The 20,215-nt window shown below is 32.8% G+C and overlaps 1 long non-coding RNA gene across 2 annotated transcripts; it reads left to right on the top strand.

The window, feature by feature from the left end:
* Positions 1–237: 237 nt before the first annotated feature.
* Positions 238–7,179, top strand: LOC123539277 (uncharacterized). 2 transcript variants are annotated; one of them, XR_008368306.1, is made up of 5 exons: positions 238–253; positions 753–880; positions 3,421–3,513; positions 3,719–3,803; positions 4,840–7,179. It is a non-coding gene; the product is annotated as an uncharacterized LOC123539277 (long non-coding RNA). The 2 variants fall into 2 exon arrangements; XR_006683952.2 differs by lacking the exon at positions 238–253 and having other exon boundaries at positions 488–880.
* Positions 7,180–20,215: the final 13,036 nt, after the last annotated feature.

Genomic DNA, 20,215 nt, shown 5'->3' with positions numbered 1-20,215 from the left:
TTAACGTGAAAACAGTTAAAGCACAGGATTCACAAACATTAAATTTATGCTTAAATCTATATGCGATTACATTCACTGCATATAAATTATATATTCACGATTAATACCACATATGGAAGATAACTGGAATAAATTTGGACTATTTCCTTCGGAAAGTTTACTATGACTTTTATCCTGTCAAACATAGGCCTTCCCATCAGTGTTTACATAATATTTTGACAGGTCGAGTTGTTTCTGGGGACTAGGAACAATGGTAACGGTGCAAAAGTTAATATAGATTTATATAATATTAATTATTTTTGCATACGAGTTCACAAGTAAGGTTGATAATCAGTCCGACTCTATTTCAATGATCTGAGAATGATTTCCTAGTTTTTTGCGGCGCTGTAATGAACACATAGCATATGGCATGAAACTTTTGAATCACTGCCACCATAGATTATTTCTATTAGATACCACAACAGATCATAATCTCACGATCTTGAAATAGAGTCGATGCAGAATTAACGCATTGTTTCATAGATAGTGAATCGATCAGAATAGACAGAATAGATCATTGTCATAGAAAAAAACGTTGATGTACTTTTTGCATTCGAATTGACATAATTTGAACATAGACTCTGCATTTATGCAATATAATATGTCTGATTGGACGTGCTGAATCATCCGGCAAAAACCATCAATATTTCTAAAGTAACATTAATTAGAATCAAGGTCTACTGTGCATTTAATCCGTCATGTGTTTGTTTCAGATGAATGAATACCTGCACCATGGAAACAATCATGTCATTTGCAAACTTTTTTGAACCTGTGTTGGGCGTTCACATTGACATTTCTTGTTCAACAGGAACTACATGATGTCGACCAACAGTACAACTAGGTAAATGTCAATGTTCTATAGATATATATATTCTACAATAATTTCGTAAAAAGAATGAACAATGTCTGTAAGTAAGCCAAAGAAAGGACACCTCTGCATAGCTGACATCAGGTCAAGGGTCTGAATGAAGCATGATCATGCACCAAAATATCAACAAATTTATACATTTATACAATGGAATGAAATAACATACAGTAGGCCTATATTACAGCAAGATGTGATTAATAAATAGTATCATAATAATTTATTTTACATGGCATGCATGAATTGTTCAAGTTGATAAATCAACTGTGCTGTAGACCTAAAGAATCAGCATAAAGAAATGAAGCTACATGAGTAGTTTTAAGACACATAAATCCACACTTGTCAAGATTCCATATATAATGCTGATTTCCTTATAATTATATGGGTGGTTTTCAAAATAATGAAGCTTTTTCTTCTTTTTCACCTTACTTTAATTCAGTTCAGTTTTAGAATCAAGTTTTTTTGAGGGCAAATGATATCCAAATTAATGTATTCAAGAAATGTGTGCAATTTCAGATGAATGACTCAAGCATTTTTAAAGTTATGTTAAATTATATAGCTAATTTTGTCCCCTCTGCACCAAAAGTGTGACATTTTGCATGAAGGATAGTTTTCAACTGTGTTTTACTTTTTCAAAGCAAACTTAATTGTCACAACTTTGGCTTTTCTTATGTAATCTAAACTCTGCACATTTAAAACAAAGTACTTCTTTACATTAACTACATTTTATTCTTACCAATAGTTCATGTCTTAATTGTGATGGAAGCCCCTTCATAAAAAAAGTGATAAATTTAAAGGTTGAATACTACAATTTCATAACCTCATTACTTTTCTTAAGATCTTTATCCTTACAGCTTTGAAGACACCTTATGATTTTATTGTTTTATAAATCAACTTTTCTCAGAATCTTCATATATGTCTATACACCAAAAAATGTCCCTTGTAAGTATTCTTTAAATAAAATGGGTTTTTACTTTATTTCCCTCTAAATGGAAGTTACAATGGTTACAAAAGCAGCTTTCAGCTTCACATATTAAGCCAAAGTGATGCCCCCTGTGCATCTTTTTTTGACATTCATCCGTTATCATAGCATTTATATTGTAATATGTTGTGGCAGTTCTATATTCATAGCAGTGTGTAAGTTAAATGCAGGCATTACTTGATAATTAAGCATTATATAAGAATCCTAGGACAATTTAAATTTTATTTTTTCAGCTTCACATATTAAGCCAAAGTGATGTCCCCTGTGCACCTTTTTTTGACATTCATCAGTTATCATAGCATTTATATTGTAATATGTTGTGGCAGTTCTATATTCATAGCAGTGTGTAAGTTAAATGCAGGCATTACTTGATAATTAAGCATTATATAAGAATCCTAGGACAATTTAAATTTTATTTTTTGCATTTTTCTCAAGTTGGCAATTTTCAGGTTTAAAAGGGAAAACATCAATTTTAATTAAAGGTTACCTACATATGTAAATATTCAGTAGCGAGTATTGTGTAGTTGAAAGAATTTTACTTACTATGAACATATTCCATGAATATATATTTTGCTGCCATTTGTCCCCTGTGCATCTTCTTAAAATTAGTACATGATGATTATAAAGTATGTATGGATTTTACCATTCCATTTTACCATGCATGGCATTTTGTCATTTTTCTACTGTGAATAAGCAGTGCATGTAAACTAAATGATTTCAATGTGTTAATTGTGTTTAAAGTCACTTATTTTTCATTTAAAGCATTACATGCTGCTGAATTTTCATGTTTGTGTTGTGAAAATTTTCAGTTTTGTAGTTATTTTGTGGAATAAACTAATTGTTCAATAGACTTTTGTCTTAAGATGATCACCATTAATCTTGTTTTGAACAGAAAAACTAATAATGAATTATATTACACTGATTTTTAGTATGTGTCCCCTGTGCATCTCTTAAATAACTCAATTTTGAGTTGACAATTTTAGAAATTAAAATCACCAGACATTTTTGAAATTTGGAATGTGGTTTATAAACCTGCAAAATGTGAGAAAAAAATAGGCTTTATAATAATATGTTAATTATTTTTCATTCAGCAACCACTTTTCTAGGTAAAATTTTAATTTCTGTCAGATTTGTGCAGAAAGGGTGATTTTAAAAACCAAAGTCCACAAACATTTATTAAATAAGTTTCAAACTATACACAAACACCTATTCATATATGTTGAAAAAAATTACTGTTATACATATTTCCTTGTCATAAAACACTGCATTATTTATCACCCATCTTACTGGAAATTCTCTGAACTTATGAACTGAAAGCTGTTCAAAATATTATCTGATTGGTATTTCTCAACACTTTCCCGAAGTTGTATATTTCCTTGAAATTTGAATTAGTTGCTATCATAAAAAATAGGTGACCACCAAAAGAAATAGGTTTGAATTTCCAGCCCCTATGTCACACTTTTGCTTCATTATTTTGAAAACCACCAATATGTTTCCTCATAGTTTTTTATATACTCTACTATACTTATTTCAGATGAAGATATAAATTTATTCAAAAAAATAATGGGACAATGAATGCTAAAATTGCCAAGAAGAAGACTGCCAATTTACACACCATTTTATACAGGTAGGTGCTTAAAAGTGTTTTGAAAATAGATATGGCATTCAGCACTTATTTTACAAACTAACTGATTTTAGAATTATGTACATTGTACTTTTAAATTGTTTTTAATGTGAAGTGTCAGCAATGAAAATTTATAGAGAAATCACAGTTAATTGTGAAAGAAAAATTTATGTATATATAAATGTACATGTTGTGCTTTTTTTTTTAGTTACAGTATGATATGGTGAACAAAAAGCCCTCAATGCAGACAGTTCTGGAGCTTTGGTTAGACTATGAACAGTAGACATCAAAAGGTACAGGATAGTTTAGAGCTGCATTTATTAATTTTTTTTATGTAATTACTATTTATCAGTTCAAATGAAACTTGGTACGTCAGCATGAAGTGGACAGGCACATATTGTCAGGACTATCAAATTTGATTATTTGTTTCTTCAGTTATTATGTCATTTTCTTTTTCAAATTGTCATATCATAGCTTCCTTCATACCTTTAGCATTAAAACTCTCTTTCTGCAGATTCCATCATATTCAAATGGATCATGGTATACTTCATGGCCAAGCAGCAGAATTATACACATACTATAGTGGATTTTACATCTGATAACAGTTTTCTAAAGTTATGGTCCTTTTAGAATCTTGAATTAAATGAAACAGTTACAGTTTCTTTTCTTTTGTTCTTTGTGTACTCAGCTCCTCCCCCACTTTGTATCCAATGCCCTTGAAACTTGTAATACACTTTTACCTTAAATGTAAAGGTCTTTATCTATTTTAGCCTAAAATCTAAATTTGGAGTGTTATGCCCCCTTTTATATTATAAGAATTATATTTCATCTCCTCCTACAGTTTTCATACTGTGTCAAATGCAAAAGTAAGTTGATATGAAATTATCAACATGAAGTAGGCATGCACATATTACAAGACTTCATTTCAGGTTACTTTTTATTGAGTGATGTCCTTTAAAATATCACAAATACACTTGTACATTGTGTATGCCTACTCACAGTTTCAAACAATTCATAAGAAATTTAGTATACATTATGGACATGAAGTGATCATGTGCCTATATATAGTGTTAGTTGAAAATGGAATGCATGAAGACATACAGACAAATATATATCATCTGTTTGAATTCAAAGCTGTATTTCTTAGTCTTTATTACTTGTGTAAGGTACTGTTTTTCCACTTCTTAATGACATTTTCTTGATAATGTCTGTCAGACTGATAATATTATAATTGTAAGATTTTACATTCTAAAATTTTGTGTTTTTATGAACATATAAAACATGTAAAGTTTATACTAGTGTAAAAATGGCTAAATTTTTCCATTTCAGATGATCATCTGAAGGGCCACAATTGTTTAAAGCACTGGTCAACAAAAACTGAACTATTTGATGGATCATACATGTGCAGAATGTACTACCATATTTCCAGAATCAGAGAAATAGAAATATCAAGTATTAGAGAGAAAGAAATGTATGCATCATGTATGAAGAACTGCCTAAGAATAATTTGCAAAATACATTGAAATCTGACAATTGCTAATTGCATAATGCATATGGAAGTTAAGAAAGGTGTACTCTTCTGGAAAATATGTGTCCAGTGCAACATTTCTTTTTCAATTTTGTGAGCATAATTCTACATAAAAATGTAACATGGCTACAGGGATAATACAAAAGGTTTAATCTTATTTCCAAACACATTGGGGGAATCAGAGAAGAAATATCAAGAATTAGGGAAAAAGAAATAATTGTCATGAATGAAAAATTTGCTTTTTATTAATTTACAAAATACTTTTTAGCCTCACAACTGTTAATAATATTATGAATATGGAAGTTACAAGTGTGGACTTTGATTAATCTTCAACTTCTCTGAGCATAGTTCTACATAAAAATTGTAACTTTATAAAATAGTGTTGTAGAAAAAGTGTAAGACTTTCATACTTGTTTTATAGAAAATGTTTCTGGATGTTTCAATGTAAGTTTGCTAGACCCAGACCACTAGCTCCTAAGTCAAGGTTACACATAGATGTCAAAGGTTAAAAGGGTCTGTTTCTGTCTGGTCAATAACTGCCATACATAAAGGGATTTTGGAATTACTCGGTATAAATGTTCACCATAAAGAGACAACGTGTTATGCGCAAAACCCAAACCCTTGCTCCAAGGTCAAGGTCACACGTAGAGGTCAAAGGTTAATAGAGTCTTTTTGGTGTCTGGTCAATAACTCTGCGATCCATGAAGGGACTTTTAGATAACTTGGCATAAATGTTCACCATAATGAAACAAGGTGTCATGCCCAAGACCAAGACCCCTAGCTCGAAGGTCACACTTAGGGGCCAAAGGTCAGATACAAAAATGACGTTGTCCCGAGCATTTCTTGTTCATGCATGGAGGAATTTTGATGTACAATGGCAAAAATGTTCATCATCATGAGATAGTGTGTCATGAGTAAGAACCAGGCCCCTAATCCTTTGCTGTTACTATAAATAGCTATTACTGTAAAGTTCTATTCTATAAACCCTTATGCTGAACATGATTTATTCTGTCTTTGCGACCAGTGTAGATCACGATCAGCCTGCACATCCATGCAGGCTGATGAAGATCAGCACTGTTCGCCATTCAATCAGTATATTTTTGGTAAGCATCCCTTTTAACAGTTAATGGTACTGTCCAAATTGAAAAATGTACAAGTTCATTATAGGAATTCAGCAGGGTAAGGGTTAATATAAGCCCTAGGAGAAAATTGGGACTACTTTTCTGTAGTACAACACGCATGTTAATCCAGTTTTTGATGTATTTTGACCTATGGCTACCTGATAAGTACTTTTGTGTGGACTTAGATTTTTTTCAGATTAACTTCTCTTTGTTGTCACTATAACAAACGATTATTCTTGAAACTTTTTATCCTGGTTGTCAGAATTGGATATGTCATTGTTTTGGCTTTCTGTCTATCAAACTTATAGTTTTGTACAGAAATGTTTTATTATATCATCTACCTGACGAGCATATATTTAACATCCTGGCACTCTTGTTTTATTTTGTTTATGCCAAGATGCTGTATTGGCATACAGTATGTATGATGAAAATGTCCTTAGGCAGGGGACGTTGCTAACTCTGTTACAAATTCTTGTTGCTGTTTTTTCTGGAGTTGTTGCCCTATTTGATCTTGAACTAATTCATCACATCGTGAACTCGTGAACTTAAGTCGAACAGATCCATCCAACTGAATTGAAACTAGGTATACATCAGAAGCATGAAATGAATATGTACATGTTGCCCTGACTTTTATGATCGATAATTTTGTCTGGAGTTGTTGCCCTTCTTTAACGTCCAATGACAACTACATTGTAGTTTCCTTCTCTTCATTTCAAATAAAACTTGTTAAGCATCATAAATATTATATAGACATGCGCATTTGTTTCTTGTTCAGTTTGTTTAACTTCTATATATTTTTCCTTAATAACATTATTGACCCGTCGTTATTATAAATTATTGAATGAAACATTTTTACCTCCGAGAAGGAATATTGTCAAACTATACCGATAAGGGGAAGAGTTTGCTTCCTTTTGTAGCACAACTGTCTATGCATTATTGTGTCTTGCTCATATATAACACTTTTATTTGTGTGAACATGCATGAATTTGTTATACTGCAAATTAAAACAGTCATCATTGATTACTTTACTTGTCGTCACTTTCCTCCTTTTTATCATAAATAGTACAGTCATACACAAAAGATGCTGTATACTAAACATATTTTCTCAAAATTCAGACCAAAAAATCTATCAGATGCCACCATTACATAACTATATTTCAAACTTTTGCAGGGGGAGAACACCCTGACTCCTACTCATTCTGGGAGCTATGTGTCTCGCTGGTGACACATTCTTTCTAAACTGTTGCCTCGCTGCATCAAATAAAGGTATTTCTGGATCCGGACTAGCGTGGGAAGCCGTTGACAATAATTGTCAGAAGAAATCTTTACCTACATTAAAGATCCAACTTAAATTGTGCTAATTAATGTTAATTGGCATTCATCCGGGTTTCTTATATTGTCAATTTGCAGGTAGAAAAATGGTTAGAAATTGTCAGACTGGATTCCTAGGCTAGATACGGACCTGCCCTTAAGTATGATAAAGGCCTTTAAGGTCGATGTCGGAAGAGGGATCTAGCAAAGTTTTACAACATTTAAGCTTATCAACGACGTAGGCAGAGATTATGAAGTTGTTCTGTTTTCAGGCTCAAGATGCAGGCAACGTTTCTGTACAATAAAACTCCATCAAGTTTGAATAAATAGTTCAAATGGTTATGAATTTTGTACAGTAATCATTTCTGCGTACAGACTGAAGTATTACCATTAGTGGATTCATAGCGGAGGTCGGAGTGGGGGGGGGGGGGGGGGGGGGGGGGGGGGGGCACCGGGACGCTCCCGCCCCTAAAATCGCCGGAGCATAGGTAATTTGTCTTATGTTCTGGGTAAAATAATTGCAAAATATACATTTTTTCTCGCTCGCTACGCTTTGGTACATAATTTGTCTTTTATTCTGACTGAAGAATATGAAATATGCATTTTTTTCTCGCTCGCTACGCTTGCACTAATAATCTTTTGTTCCGGCTGAAAAATATGCATATTTTTTCTCGCTTGCTACGCTCGAAAACTTAATTTGTCTTCTGTTCTGGGTTAAACATAAAAATGCATTTTTATCTCTATCTCACAGGTAATTGGTCTTACTTGTTTTTTTTTTTTTTTTTTTTTTTTTTTTTGTTTTTTTTTTTGTTTTTGTTTTTTTTATTGATGGAAAAAATGAATTTTTTCTCGCTCGCTATGCTGGCACATTTAAAATCTGACAGTTTGCATGAGCTCCGAAAAAAACTTTTTATTTTAGTCCTACGTAAACCCTCCCCATGAAAATCCTCAAAAAACGAACGGCTAAGAAATTCCGAGATACTCGCGCAAGAATAAGTCTGACAATTCATAAGACGTGACTATAATTAGCATGTTATTTGTGTTGATTTTGTCACAAAACCTGTCCTTTGTCAATAACAAATAAAGTACCCCAGAACGCCCAAAATGCACCAAACAGATCCATTATTTTCATAGTTTTCCGGGGAATCATGGCCCTGGACCCCCCTATTTGCTCTAGTCTTCAAATATTTTACGCCCCCTCTTACACCAAATACTGTATCTGCCCCTGAGGTAGTCAATTTTTTAAAAAACGTAATGGATGTAAGAATTTTTTTTACAAAGTTTGGAAAGATAACGCTTTTATCATATTAAGTAGACCGTTTGAAAAAATGTTGGATAGTTCAGTGAATCAGATATTCTAGATTTCATTTCAGGTTGTAGAATATTTTGAAAAAAGAATATTTATTATTCTTCGAATACTTTTTGACTGTACTATTAGAATAGTGTTTTTGGATCTATAAAGTCTGCCGAGAATGATAATCGGGATAAAGAACTCTCCCTTCAGGTAAACGGCGTGAAGAACTATCCTTTATTTTATTTGGCGGGAATCGAGCACGTTTTCACCGTGCAATATTAGTATTTATAGTAACAAAAAAGTAGTCCGTCATGTCAACAAAACACGATGAAAACAATCGTCTGAAGCATTTTAAAGTATATTTTCAATCGTAAATTGTCAGCCTTTTAGAAAAAGTTTGGGTAATTTAAAGGGTGGCAGGAACTAGATACATATCTTGTCTGTCTATTAATACATTTTAAATGGACTCCGCGTGTATTTTGAAGCAACCCTTGATTTTGAAAAAAACATGACCAATTTTGTTATCAAATTCGTCGTCGTACGCCTTATGAAAGAGTCGTAGTCGTAGTTTGATTATCTAGTCGTATACTTCGTTCCAAGACGAATCTAATGGTGTATACTTTTTATGACTAACCCGCCAATCTAAATTATTTAGACCCACTATTTTTCCGATAGAATGAACCTTAAGAAATAGAAATGTTAAGCGATAACACTTTTTATTATACATTTGTATGTAGCATTATTACTATATAGTTATATGAAATGAAAACAGTTGTTAGTCAATTAAATATTTTCAGCAAATTACTCTACATTGTGCAGGCTATCATAAAATTTAGAATTAATAATAATTTTAAACAGTGACAAGCTAAAGCTTTCATACCAGTATGAATTTCATAAATACGATGTATGTAGGTTAAAAAAGTAAAAATGTATAAAGCAGTTAAGCAAGACCATGAGTTTATGCTACAATTTATTTATTGTTCGGTTTTGAGGTCAGCGTTGTTTCTGGAACGGTCCATTATTTAGGTAGTGTTATTCAGTGTGATAGTGGTGACAAGCATGTTTCTCATTTTGTCTTCTTTGGGATCAATTTTTTTTATCAGTTTTTCTTTTTTCGTCCCACGTTCAAAACTCGTGCCTGGGCTTGCGATGTGGGTAGCTTAATGACACTGAATCAAACTAAGGTCTTTCTATCTTGATTAAATTAAAGGGGTAGAGACATCAAGTGACCGATACACAGGTTTTTAATGTTAGGGCATAAGGTTCTCATTTTGTGTTGTTAAAACTAACTTGTAAGTTGTTTATTGCGTACTATTGTTGACCTTGGGCAATAGTTTTGTCTATTGACCGGAAAGTTATAAGCGTATACAATAGATAGTAACAGAATCGAACAGATAACGTCTACATAGGTGTAGATATTTACCGTACTAAGAGTCTGCGATGCTGTTAAATCGGCATAAATTATCTTGGTTTTGCCTTCAACGCCTGCTACAAGGGACCTTTGATCCGTGGATTCTAAACTTAAATGAAAACGTTTATGGGAATATAACTTGTCTGTTAGTATTTGTAAGGAGGATTGACGCAACCACGAAATAAAGCATATGAAATGGATCCTCGCGCAGTTCAATGCCTGTTTTCCTTATCTTGTACGTAAAAATACTCATTATCGATAAATTGAAATAAGATTATTAAAAGATCAGATTCACTGATTCACTAACGCACTCTGTTTTGAGTTATAACCTCGGTACAATCCTATTTTTTAAACTGAACCATAAACTTCTTGAAAATCATTTTGATAACACAGGTAGAATACAGCTAAATTACATGATGACTGGTGGACAATGCTTCCTGGACTTACGTGTTTTTCGAAACTTTATTACGTTTATCCTACACAGTGACTTTAGTGTCAAATGTGCTTTAAACTTAACTAAATACATCAAGTACTGCGCATACTGCTGATTTAGAGAGTAGTATACCTTGTCGCCAGGGTAGATTCAAATTAATTGCACTGTAGCAATTTATTGTATTTCGTGCAATTCAATGTTTTAGCTGTTAAAATCTCAAATTCGTTATTTCTGTCGCTTCAGGTACCATCTTATCCTGGTTTGAAGTACATAACACTCCTAACGTATTTTATATTGAACTAGAGCTATCACTGAATGTGATGAATGTACCTCCCGCACGCACTGACACGGTACACTGCAATTTGACGCACACAATATTGCATAATTATGTGGACTGTATGTATAATATAGACTCTATGTATATAGCATAGTAAGAAAAAACAAAGTCCCATATCTCTGCAGAAATTTTTCTGAAAGAACTAAGCATGCACCATGCACAAATAGGTTGGTACTGATCACTTGTGTGAAGTTCCATTAAATTATGTGCAATGGTTCGGGACATTAGTCGCGCACAAGATTGCATATGCAGATTCTATGTATGTAGCATAGTAACAAAAACAAAGTCCCGTAACTCTGCAGAATATTTATCTAAAAGAACGTAACATGCCCCTTGCACAACTAGGTTTGGTACTGATCACTTGTGTGAAGTTTTATTAAATTGCGGCAAGGGGGATGAAGACAGTTGCTGCGCACAAGATTGTGTCTACGGACAAACCGACAGACGGACAGACAGACAGACAACCTGAAACCAGTATACCCCTCTAACAACTAACTTCGTTGTTAGAGAGTACAAAAATGAAGGGAAATACGTATACTTCACACTTTTCAGTGTATTTCAGTTTTACTGTTATCTTTAGAAGTCTATTATATTATGTGCATTAGATTTCTAATATAAGCTTAAAATGAATGTCGCGGGGCTTGTGTTCCCATGGTGACGCATTTTCTCTCATATCTAAACAACTATGTATGATTACGGCTTGGGCGACTTCGTTGCCATTCTCGTTAAGAACAAAATGTAATAGTAGGAAAATATTGTTAGCAGAATATCAAACTCTTTACATGGTACCCTATTTATCTTAACGTTTAAAATAACCGTGGCAACAGAGATAGATAAAATATATTTTGTACATTCAAAACATTTTTGTCTAAAGTAAGTAATATGTCGTTTTATTTGCATTTGAGTAAACATATATCAAAGCATTAGGTACTTCTGCACGTTCGGATCAAAGTTTATTCTACAATGTAGTGTTTCATAAAACCCTGATTTTCAAAACTTTAGAACATACTTACAAAATTGAGCATAAAAAGATAGGGTCGTATGCTCGATATTTTGCTAGACTTGGAAAACAATTCACCTCACACGAGTTTTCATAGTGGGAGTCTATTGGAAAATCGCAATTTTGGTAACATATCGTATATAAAAAATTTCTACAGTGTAGATTTTAATGAAACTTTTCAAAATCCTAAAAAGCATATGGCCTATAATATGGTAAAAGAAAATGTTGAGGTCCGTGAGTTTGTTTTTGCCCATGATTAGAGAGGTCCGCGTATTTCGAGCTAATTGTAAGACATTATTTTGAATTGTTAACGTTAAAGATGTTTTAAAATCATAATTTACTTTTCGAAAGATATTAACGTAACCATTGTAATAAAATTACTCACCAGTTACCGTAAGTAAATAAAAAAATTATATTTCCGTACGCCGGATCCAGCCTTTATTCTACGTTCACGATACGCAATTTCTTCCGGTTTATCAAACGTGCAGAACTACCTTGAAATACTTACAACAGTAAAATCATTATATTCTCATGGATTGTGTTGAAATACAGTAAAAATCTTGGTCTGTATTCCCTAAATTATGGAGCCCTAGAGGGACAATTGATTTCCGTACTTCCCACTTCTGAACTATCGCACTTCTCACTTCCAACTTTTTGACTTGCTACTTTCTACTTCTAACTTCTGCACTTCTGACTTCCAACTTCCTGACTTAAATTACTTCCGACTTCTTGACTTCTTACTTCCTTCTTAAATAATAGATAAAGCGAAGAACTAACTCCAGATACATGTATATACTTTTACTTTATCAGAGAGAGAGAGAGAGAGAGAGAGAGAGAGAGAGAGGGGGTGGGGGGAGAGAGAGAGAGATCGCCTTTTTCAATATGCGTCGATCATTTTCATATTGACCGCGTACCTATTGTGTTGGCAATTTGGACAACAGATACGTTACAACACCTATTCACTTCAAATACTCAGGTGAGTAATGCACGAACTTCTATGGTGAAAGGTAAATTATATTTTACATAATTTTCAACAGAATGGTTATCTTTGAACAATCTGTGTGTACGAAGTTTGTTTCGACCATGACCTCTAGAAGAAATATCCCTATCTAGCAGCATTCCATTTGTCTTGTTCTAATGATAACAACTTCCCTTCAACAAAATCTACTATATATTTCTTTGGTTGAAAATAAATAAAAAAATTCAATGCTTGGACAATCTATATCATTCAGCATTTTGTTTACTCTAAAAATAATCAAATATGAAGTGCGTTTTATGACAACTGATATTTGTGTCAATTAGACTCTATGTTATTTTTTTCCATTCAATTTAATACATTTTATCAAATATAAGATATAAATAACTTCATTTCTTATAAAACTATAAAGTGTATTTAGTCTGAAGAGGTAAAAACCCGCATACAAATAGTGTTATGTGTTATATTTAAATATTTTTTTCGAATGAAAATTCGCAGTGTAATATCTGTCGCTGATTTACAGCTATCTTTGCAAAATCAATAAAATAACAACAAAAAATCGTGATATAATTCCTTCGCATCTAAACTCCAAACAGTGATTTTATTCAACGACAAATCACTGTTTGGGATATTTTTATAATATTATTTCTTATTTTTATAGATGTAGTGATAGTATTATATCCTGTTAGAAACATTTCTGTATCAAATAGCTTCATACAAAGTGTGCAAGTCCCATTTAACCATTAAGGGGACGCATACTTTGAAATTAGAAAAAAGTGGGTGGGGTATTATAAAATTTACCTGCAAAAAAGTACAAGGTTTTGGTAAATGAAATGAATACTGTTTCAACTGTTATAAGTACACAAAGGATTGCTCACTAAAATAAAAATGAGAAAAACTGAAACAAGAAAGTTATTGTTGAATTACATAAGACTTCTTGTGTACATTCAAAGTCAACAATTAAGACTTTTGGTGCGAAAATAATAGTGCTTCACTTTGTCCAAACATTTATCAATGTCCTACAGATTCTAATTTAAAGAAAGAATGTGAAATAAGTTCACTGTCTTGCTTTTCATTTGGCATATGTGAGCTAAAACACATTATTTAGTTTGTTTACAAAGTAGTGCATAAGAAAGATATGGTGGTCAAGGTATGCCACATTACAAAACTAAAAGAGTATATTCCCCTTATACATTAAACATTTATCATTACAGAAGTCTAGTGGCTTACAATAAAGGCTAAAATGTTGCCATTATTAATTTTTAACTTGGTATTCATGAACTACAATGCACTTAAATATCAAAACACATTCAACAAACTTTTGAAAATGTACTGTCTTAAAAATCCCTAAAGTAAGTATGATAATTTGGTTGGAGGTCCAATCAATGTGTATATGTGCAAAAGCAACATTCTAATCTTGTTCACAAAAGTTACTAATACACAGCAGGAATGTCAATGATCAAAACTGGATGAATATACAGTTATCCTCACTTTAATGTCATTTATAATTTGTCCTTGAATTCTCCACCATACTTTCATAACTCTGTTTGCACGAGTTGCACGAGAATGCTGTCATTCACGTAAAAAAATGGGGTCAAATAAGTTGTAAATGCAATATCATCTAAACGTAATTAATGGATTATGCAGTTCAAGATAAAATTTATCTCATAACGTAACGAACATGTATAATGTTGTAACAACAACTTTACTTACACTGATTTAAGTAGCAGTCGGTTTATAAGTGACTTTATTGATTCATTTTGTGTTTTGTTATTGTTGTCAAAAGTATAACGGAAGTGCCTCACAACTGAAGCGGAAACCAGTTTGACGCGCAAAGTAGTCCACTTTAAGTAATATTTTTTGACAAATGTCCACAGAAATTAATAATTTTCTAATATTAAAGACGAATATCTGAATAGGATTCATTATTTGATAAGAAATTATAATCATCGACATGTTTTTTTAAAAATCGTACACGTGCTGACACCTAAGTTGTCTCCCGTTGTTTATTAGAGTTACCTTTCGTCCGGCGCAGTAATACATTTGCAGTGAATCGCCGAGAAGTCGTGGGAAAATTAAAACCCATGTAAACAAACTAAAATTAACCACCTTTCAAGATGAATTTCAAGTAATCGACATTATGCATTTAACCCGCCTGACCTGTGTAGCATCTTAGATATCTGTTCTAAGGTATTCATTGTGTAGAATGTCATGTTATGCCCTTGCAATGCTAATCCCACTCTGATTTTTTTGTTTACATTTTTTATCAATGAGAAATATGGCGTCCATCCCGAGATGAACTGACGTGGCGTTAAATTTTTACATGTTTAAGCAAACCTGGTGTGTTAGAAAGAAAATATCATCCCTTCAACATTATTTGGAACACTGTTATTGTAAAAAACCTGTTTTTTCCTTATACAAAAGCTTAATATTTTGTGTTGAATGTACTTTCACAAACACCTCTGTTTTCCTATTACATTCATAGTACCACATCCTTATCCACAAAATACTGAATATTACAGGTGTCCATCAGTATATTATATCAGTTTAGGAATATGTTTTTTATTTTCCCACCATCGATTTCTTGAATATGCACCCCTTCCGCATTGCTGTATGAACTGTGAATGTAGCAATATGCGTCCCCTTAATGAGAGACAAGTTATTTCCTAATTCGCTACGCTCAAACGTAAATAAATCATTTATCCTATAATCAAAGTAAATCAAGGAAAGAAAGGAAAACAAATACGTGTGTATTGTCCGTAAGTATTGACCTGGCACTCATGAATATTCCGTATGTTTCCGTAGATTAATTTTTGGTGTACGAACCCAAACAATGATATAGCTATTGAAAAGCTAATTATATACCATCACGCATCATGTGCGGATATAGCTGTGCGGACAAAGCGTTTTGCCACTAATCTCAGGGTTGAGTGTTCGAGTCCTCTGTCTGACCAAATTATTTTTTTTATGATTTTATCTGTAAAAGACGGGAACTTGTCTCACTTATCATGTTTTATCAACGAAATACTCTACCATCGATTACCATTCTTCTACGTACATAAAACCGTTCTACAAAATGTCGTTAAAATCTTCAGGACCGGACAAGCATTCATTCATTCATTCATTCATTCATTCAACGGACAATTCAAAGAACTGTTGTTAGCGATACAAAATGCAATGTTTCATAAAAATATATAAACATAGATACAAATACAAACACAAGGAATTATATTTTAAAAAATGGTTAGAAAAGATTTCGAACCCATGGTATTACCGTAACGTGTTTTCAAGTCGGAGAGCTTACCACTACACCACTGTGCTGTTGGTTCTCTAAATTGATTATTTTGATAAATCTAGATATTTTCAGGACACAAATATCACGTGAAATAACGCCCGAAAATATTGGCGAAGATTAATGAGTGCCAGGTCAATACTTACGGATAATATATATTCACATCTAAGATTTGTTATCTGCATTGTCATGTATCTACATTGTTAACATGTTTTCTAGCTTTAACTCCAACACATCGTGTATGTACTTTAATACATTTCAAAGTAAACGAAAACTGCACATATTTATATTGTACTTTAAAAGCAAAAAAAACTGCAGACCATCTTTATAAATATAACTTCAGTCATATAAACTATCAATTTTCTTTAATTCTTACAAGGAAAACATACATATATGAATATACTTCCCCGGTCAGTGTGCTGCGAGGCGGCTACTCAACCCTAACTCCGTCGTTGGAAGTGGGGAGTAGAAATATACCAAGTTTCAAGACCAGCTACCATCTTCTGGTGGCCTGACATCCTCTTCCCCCCACAATTTATTGCCGAAAAAATATTATCCTCAGTGAAGATAACATAATATACAGATGCTCATTTGCTAGCCAAAACATGTACATTCGTCAAATATATGTCTTCCAAACATGTCATCTTATTAAGCTTACGAATTCATATAAAGTCATTTGAATTTTCACAATGCATTTATATCTTAATGAGACTATGATAAGAATCAGTTTTTGCATTTATGGTAAAATATTTCTTCTATCTTTCTATCTTACAAGAAAAAGGTAACTTTCTATCTCTAAAAGAAATTTAAACGAGGCAAATGTATCATCCTTGGTCCTTCACTCCATTATGGAACAGTTCTCTATATGCAACGATCTATAAAAGTATATCCATTCCGTAGAAATCTAGGCGACAATGTGTAAAAAAACTTCTCAATTCTTGGAGCAATCTGTAAAATATAAACTAACTTGTATTATTATAAACATCATCTTAAAAACTGTCAACAAGTTAAGTACTAATTATTAAATCAGCTCTTGCAATAAAGCAGATCAATGCAAGTTTAGCAAACATTTGTCCATAAAGTAATTCATAAATTCATATTATCTCCCTTTGTTAGACAAAATGATATCGACAGAAAAGAATAAAATGTACTCTTTTGTCATAATACAATATTCAAATATTGTGCACTATCACTGCATGTATAAAGAAACTTTATTTATCCCAACAGAAACGATTATCATTTTCATATACGATGTTTACAAGATCCTTGTTAACACTTATATTACAAAAAAATCTTTGACTGATGACATCAAGTTATACATTTTTAACATGGGGAAAACTCATATGCCGTGCTCTAATCAGACGCTAATATTAGGTTATTTAACATTGTTCTGTACAATACGGTGATATATTTGGACGAGTACCCAGCTGAGAAAACCATATTGGACGAACCGCTAGGCGAGTTCAATATGGTTTTCTCAGCTGGGTACGAGTCCAAATATATCTCGTATTGTACAGTACAATGTTAAATAACCTTTTTATTCAATATCTATTTTATCTTACTATAATAATAGTTTAAATTAAAAATGTTTCACTGAATATTGTATTCCTGCCTTTTCTAGTTTTTTTCCAGCTTGGTATGAGTGCAAATATATATTATACAGAACAATGTTAGACCTTAAATAACCTTTTTATTCTATATTTATTTTACTTCATACGTAATATGCGTAATTCATTGAATATTGTTTTTTTCTGCGTATCATCATTAAAAAAAGTATATGGTGCAACCTCCCTACAACAGCCATTTGGCGATTTGGGTGGTAATAATACTTGGCTGAGATATGCCCGCAAACATTGTCAGCAAGTTTGGTGAAGATCGGATGAAAACTGTTCGACTTAAAAGAACGGACAAGGCTAAATTCCCCGTTTTTTTTGAGTAATTCAAGGACTATAATCAAAGAGTGCCTGGTACAATTTGGCTGGTTATCGAAATTGGCCGAGATGTAATGCCCACAAATATTCTCAGCAAGTTTGGTGAAGATCCAACGAAAACTGAATTATAGAGTAGACATGTTTTGGATGCTGACCGCCCGTCCGCTCCCATTCATAATCTTCTGCATGTTGTTTCTTAACCGTTAAACAAAAAATGCTGAGGTAGCTATTCAGATAGTCAGGGCTGATACCAACTTTTAGGTTTCGTCCGGAACGGCTTCTTTTAGCGACTTTTCAAATATTTCAACATCTGATGATCCGTTTTACTGTATTTCTAAGTTTTTGATTATTAACGAACGTTTAAATATCTAAATCAGATAGCATTGTTATCCCTTGAATCGTTTTTGTCTGCTGTAAAGAACAACAAAAAAAAAACTCGAATTAAATCCAGATTTCAAGACGCATAATCAAACTCTGTACACAGAGCGCCTACTTCATCCGATTTACATTCGGAACATTTTCACGCGTTTCGGGCTTTATCGTATGTTCAACATGGGACTGTTGAACCGTCCAAATACAGAAAATACAGGCTTTTTTGGACGCGCGTGCGTCCAAATACAGAAAATACAGGATTTTTGTACGCACGTGCATTCAAATACCGTAATATATTGTACGGTCACGTGTTGCAAATGAACGTTCGCGATTGGATAGATAAAATAGGTTAAGAATATATTAATATTCAGAATAACTTTAAAGGCTCATAATACATTTCGACACTTTTATAAACATAAAACATAAAATTTATTGTCAGTTCCTATTCTATTTCTTTGATAACTGTTTTATTCAATATTTGTATATTTGTCGGAGGGTTTGTCATTGATTAATGTACAAATTCAATCGAAAGTATTATTGAATTTATTAGTTTGATTATAACCTCCCTTTGTGATTATTGTGTAATCTTATTTGAAATATTGAAATAAGTGCCACTCCAACCATGTACCAAATGCACAATTAACATGTATATCGACAGCTTTTTCATTTTTTTAAACTTTAAATCCTTTGGGACTTTAAAACCTTACTGAAATTTAAAAATATTGCAATGTTTAGATTTTCAATTGTTTGGCGGGATGGGATCCAGTTTGTATGTTACATATAATGTAAGTAGTATACGTGTTGTGTTAAGCAATGCAGACAACCTCGAATGACTTAAATGACTATTCAACTCAGCTATATACCATTTAAAATAGCACGACATAATAGCTATATACCATTTAATATAGCACGAAATAATAACTTTTCAATACAGTAAAATCTTGATTTCTTTAAACCTAGGATAAATACATGTGTTCACCAAATTTCAAAATTTTAGATAGCCCTTAGCATGCTGGACACGACTGGTTCTGCCTTTGCGACCAGTGTAGATCATGATCAGCCTGCACATCCGTGCAGTCTGATCATGATCTGCAGTGTTCGCTATTTAGTCAGTATCGTTTAGGTAAGCACCCCTGTTGACAGTTAATGGTACTGTCCAAATTCAAAGATGGAAAAGTTCATTTATATAGAAATTTAGCAGGGTATAGGGTAAATGTTAAAACTGCTTCAGAATTCAACAAGATCTCAGAAATGAAACAGGCTAGCTCCCTTGCCATCTAGCTGATCGCATGTATTTGACTGAAGCCGAGTACAGATCTTCTACCTTGCATCAGTCATTTTCATGCAACGTAGTTATCACGTACCGACCTTGAACTGTACTGCAGTAGTTTTGTGTAAACCGAAACCAAAATTCAACATAATTATACTTTCACGTTTTCTGAATGGTTTAACATTTATAATCTCGAAAAACTTGAAGTTTAGTGTGGAGATTAATTTAAACTTAATTTAAAGCTTATCTGTTTGATTGATAGTATTTAAAACTGACGAAAGCACGGAATTAATTGGTACATGTACATCGTACAACACAGCGACAAAATCCAGTATAGTAGGTACACACGAGAGAGATATGTAAAAACTGGAGTAAAGTAACGATTACACTGTAGTATAAACAATTTCAGATCAGATCAAAGGAGGGAAA

The sequence above is a fragment of the Mercenaria mercenaria genome, chromosome 18 (assembly GCF_021730395.1).
Source record: "Mercenaria mercenaria strain notata chromosome 18, MADL_Memer_1, whole genome shotgun sequence".
NCBI lineage: Eukaryota > Metazoa > Mollusca > Bivalvia > Venerida > Veneridae > Mercenaria > Mercenaria mercenaria.
This window is presented reverse-complemented; position numbering and strand designations above follow the sequence as displayed.